Here is a 5,442-nt window from a genome sequence, read left to right as displayed (position 1 = left end):
GTGGGGTCCTTTAATTGAAACCTTATCCGCTATGTTGGTGAATAAATGAGCTAGGTTAACAGTCAGAGAATGCACCCAGAGCTTGACGTGTTATTTCCAATCCAGAATCCCCATGGCCCTTGTCTGCATTCTACTCCAGACTTCTGGGAGTGAGGAACTAGTGAGGGGAGTCATACCGAGGTATTGAGTAACCAGAAAATGTTGTTCATTGTGGTGATTACTTACTTGATTGTTCCCCTCTGAAACAATCTGAAAAATAAAAAATCATATCCTGTATTTGTGCGATTTGCTCATGAGAACAAATGAAGTCAGAGCTGTGAGCTCTGTTTCTAGTTCTGGACACTGAGAAAGGCCTTTAAATTACTCCAATTCTCCCAACTATGCGACAAGAGAGATCTTAGAGGTGTAAGTATCAAATCACGTATAGAATTCATTGATATACTGAAATTACATTCAGTAATTTCTAGGGGAAGAGCACCGTTGACTTTTCTTTCAAAGCTTTACTTATGAAAATTTATGGTAAGATAAATCTACATTTATATAACCAAAATGGGGGCAAAGAAGCACACAAGTTGTCGACTAAATACTTGGTGACTCAGTCTCACACTGTGAGTTGGGTAAAGACGATGCCAATGATCTAAGGTGGATGTGTATTCTCAATTAACTGAGCTTTGCAAGCCAGAAAGGTCTAGTTTTAGGGCATGGAGGTGTGGTCAGTGCAATGGGCCACATGACGACAACGCGGCCATGGCTTGGAGTTCTTGAGGGCCCCACAGATGATCAGAGAGGCACAGGGGTGAACTCATCAGTGCATTTTTACATGATTCCCTCAAGCTTGTTTTTCTTTATGAAAGCATCAGGAGGTTTGACTGACTTACCCAATGTGCTTGCTTCACTGGGACAGAAAAAGCCACGTTCTCCAGACCCCGAAAATGAGAGAGTGGATGAATAATCCAGCAATTGGTAGGTAATGTGATCTGCCTTTTGTAGCAAGCCAGAAGCCAGATGTCCCCTCCCCTTTGATCTGAATAACACTTTAGGCTGCAGACAATAAGATTGGTTTTAAATTTATTGTCTCTTTGATTTCTGCATTCTAATGCTTTTTAAATTCTTTACACAAGACAGGGCTATATATAGGCAACTGGGGTGGCTCAGTGGAAACAAAAAAAAAAAATTGCCAGTAGCTTATGAGAAGCACTGGGCAGAACTTCGTGCACATTTCTCTGTAAGGAAACACAGCTGACTTACTGGGGAGGGGGGCAGGAAATTTCTCTTTTTCAGTTGTTTTACTCCAAAATGAAGTTTCACACTCCTGGTTCCCCCGCCAGACCTGTGAAAAAGTTCCTTGCAGAACAACCCTCTTAGTAAAGCAGTAAAGCCGAAGAATCCGATTTAAGTGAAGGATGCTACATTGGAACGTCTTCCTGCTCTAAGCCCTCAACAGCTTTCGCCTGGTCCGTTTGTTTCCGGCGTGCTGTGTCAGACAGTCAGAGGAGGCCTAGAGTTTGATTGCGTTAGTTCTGTTGATGGTGAAGAGAGAAATAGCTGAATCCAATTTCATCCTGGTAAGAGGAAGTGAATAGCATTTGGGAGTTTCCTTCAGGAATATTAAGTGAACATGACTGACTAGGCACTTAAATCAGTTACAAACATTTGCCTGGTTTCTGCCGCCAAATAGATCAAACTACCAACTATTGCCCCAGGAAGTCGGCCTGGGAAGAACATCAGTTCCAGGGCAGGCAAAGAGTCCTGCAGCAGTGTGATGTGGAGTAAGTTACAGCTTCTCTTCATCTCTGTTTTCTCTTCTGGAATTGGAGGTAAACGCACATTGACCTAATATTTTATTAAATTAAAAAGTCTTCCCACAGAGTGTTATTTGAGCCCAATAACCACCCTGTGTGGCATCCCAGCCAGCATTCTCCTCCATATTACAGGATGAGGGAGGAGAAGGGGGATTCAGTTCATCGAAGCCACATCACTTCTCTGTGACAAAGGCAATAGGGGACCTCAGATCTCCTGACTCCTTCTCCAGTGCTCTGTCCCCGTGATAATGCTCACCCTGCCTCCCTGCCTCTCCACCTGAGCACTGCAAGGACCAGATTAGTATTGTCTGGAATAAACCTTTGCATGTCGGTGCAGGGATTACACTACAATTCTGACCCTTTCCCCCAAGAATCCCCTATGAACTTCTCCCGGTAGAAAGACAAGCCACAGAAGCAGTCAGTGGGGTGAGGCCTGAGAAAACAACACAGCCAAAGTTGATTTTTTTCCTCCCTGACTTCAGCACTACAGCTTACCTTTGCCACGTGGGAGCAGAATTCAGGCTGCCCCTTTGTGTCAATGCCTCTATTAGGCTTTCCAGTCAGTTTTCAATCAATTCTTTGGCTATCAGGTATTAGGCCATAAAGCATTTCTTTCTACTTTATGGTTCTGAAATATGAACTATGGCCGCAGCTGAAGCTTTTAAGTCTGATAGTGATGGCTCCCGAGAGAGGCTTTTCAGAAACCCGAGGATGGACAGAAGGTGGGGTGAAGTGGGGAGGAAAGGCAGGCCCTCACCACCCCGAATATGGCAGTGTCCCTCGTCCATTTTCTCGGTGGTCACAAAGCTCTGTACTAGATGACCCGATCTGTGAAGTCAGGAACTACAGGAACACATCTGAATGTATCTGCACATGGAGATACACTCAGAGCAGTAGAGCAATACAGGTGTGGCTGGCTTGGTTTGTGTTTTGAACAGAGGTCTCTTAAAGTGACTACTTCAAAGTTGTCCTTTCAGACTTGGGACCTATGTGTGTCTTCTTGACACCTTCATGCTTTTCCAAAAAATTCTTCCTAACAGAATGGGGACTTCCCACGTGTGGAAAAAATATCAAAGAGATTCTAACAACATCATCAAGTTACTTTAAGTGGGCCCAAAAAAGAACTGTATATGGATTCTGGGATTTTTATCTCAAAGGACCAGAACCCCCCTTCATATTTAATTCCTGAGAATGAACATCAATTCTTAGTTCAAACACAAAGGCTCTCCCTCTCACTCCCAATTTGGTGGATGGAACTGAGTTGTCCCAATGCTGTGGGCAGGAAAGATGGTGCTACTTTGGATGGTATGTGTAGGAGAGACCATTGTTAGTAACTGAGATTTGTACATATGGCCTTTCAATACTGGAATTCAAATATACATGCCACTGCAAAGGAACCTGGAAATTCAATTACCGTCCGGTGGACTAGCCCAAAACAAAACACGAAGAAGGTAGGAGACACCATAGTAAATCGAAATTATCTGGTGAAGGTATATTTAAACAAGAAATTTAAAGCATAAATGCCATCGTCTTACTGTGTATGGCAGCCTGTTCTTTCTGAAGTGCTACTATCTGGTATCATTTGATTCTTACACTTTGTAAAGTCAGGGAGTAAATGCATATTTGGAAGATTGAGAAGCCAAGATTCTAAAAGGTCCAGTGGCTTGCCTAAAGTCATAGAGCAGAGGTATGACAAAAACCCAGCCTTGCAATGCCTAATTTAGTGCTCACACACACACAATTGATTTGCATTATCCTCCAAACCTCCTTAGATTAGAATCAAATATGGCTCCTGTATTTTGTCTTGTCCTTGGTCCTCTAAAAAAATGTCCTTTATCCAGCTTTAACATATACCTACAGGAAAGGACACATAACAAAGTAGAGCTTGTTGAAATTATTAACGAAGCCCTCTGTAACATGGCCAGCACCCACTCAGCACTCCAGAGGGGCTTCACGAGTGAAAGACAAGATTTTGTACTGAGGGGGGCCCCATACTTAACGGTTAACGTTAACACAGGTTAACGTTCTGTGTCACTGTTTGAAGTTCAGTGATTTCTGAACAAGGAACCCTATGCTTTCCCTTTATACTGGACCTGTCGAATTATGTATCCAGTCAGGGGTCTGTCAGATCACCTCTCCTTCTCCCTCCACATGCTCATTATCCTCTCAAAAGAGCCCCTTCTTTGCTCTTTTCTGTAGTTTTGCTCCCTCTGCACACATGTGTTAACATTATTGCTTTTGAATTTTATGTAAATGGAATCCCATTATCTTGTGTAAGTGTCAATCAAACTTGTTTGTGAGGTTCATCCATTTATTTGTAGTTGTCTCATTCTTATCCAATATTTCAATCTGTGAATATATCATACTTTCTTTTTTATAAATCCTATTTTTGATGGAAATTTGAAATGTTTCCAGTTTGGGCTATGTGAATAAGGCTGCTATAAAAGCTGGTTCATGTGTATTTTTGCCCAAAAGTGCACGTGCTTTTGTTGAGCATTTATTCCCGTATGAATGGAAGTTTGCTGTTGTAAGGTATGTCTTTGTCCAGCCTAAGGAGATAATTGGAAATGATTTTCCAAAATAGTTGTCTCAATTTACACTCCCTCCAGCATCAGAAGATTTTTTTCCTCCACATCCTTACCAACACTGGGTATTGTCTGTTCTTTTAATTTCAACCATTCTGGTGCTTTCACATGAGATACACAGAAATCAAGAAAAATAAAATTTATGGGGATGGAAACAAAATCCTCCCAGCAACACCATAAGCCAAACAGGTTGAAACTTGCACAGGTGAATCAGAAAGGACGCTGCTGACTGTGTTTCTTGGAAGTGAAATGGTGGACCATAATGCAATCTGTCTCAAAGCTTACAGCCATGTATTAAATCAGTGATATCACAGGGTGATTTTAATATGGACTTTCTTGATCCATAACCAGGTTCTCTTTTCAAAATTTATTGGCCATTTGGATATCCTCTTTTGTGTAGTTTCTTGCAAATTCTTTTACACATATTATATTCATTAGGGTCTTTTATTAACTCATAGATGAGTTCTTTTTTGCCTTTTTCTTTTTTGCAGTTTTTGGCCAGGGCTGGGTTTGAACCTGCCACCTCTGGTATATGGGGCCAGCACCCGATTCCTTTGAGCCACAGGCACCACCCAAGAAGAGTTCTTTTTTGTATTCTCATGGGCCTTCTTTTAGAGACAGGAGTGCAGTGGACAGATCATAGCTCACTGCAGGTAAACTTCTGGGCTTAAGCAATTCTCTCATATTAGCCTCCTGAGAAGGTGGAATTATAGCTGTGTGTCACCATGCCTAGCTAATATAAAACATTTTTTTTAAGAGATGGGAGTTTTGCTATGTTGCCTAGCGTTGAACTCCTGGGTTCAAGTGATCCTCCCACGTCAGTCTCTTCCTAGTAACTGGAAGTATAGGTGTGCACCACCACATCCTGATAGGAATTATGAGAACTGTGTAGCAGAATCTTCTCCCATTCTGTTTCTTAAAGATGTCTTTTGATGATGAAGTAAAATACATCAGTCGTTGTGATTGATAACTTTTTGTGTCCTTTCTAAAAATCTTTCCCTTTCTCATATCACAAGTAGAGTTTTCTAAAAGTCGGATTGCTTTGCTTTGTCTTT

This window comes from Otolemur garnettii, unplaced genomic scaffold, assembly GCF_000181295.1.
Source record: "Otolemur garnettii isolate 467f Iridium unplaced genomic scaffold, OtoGar3 scaffold00050, whole genome shotgun sequence".
Lineage (NCBI taxonomy): Eukaryota > Metazoa > Chordata > Mammalia > Primates > Galagidae > Otolemur > Otolemur garnettii.
This window is presented reverse-complemented; position numbering follows the sequence as displayed.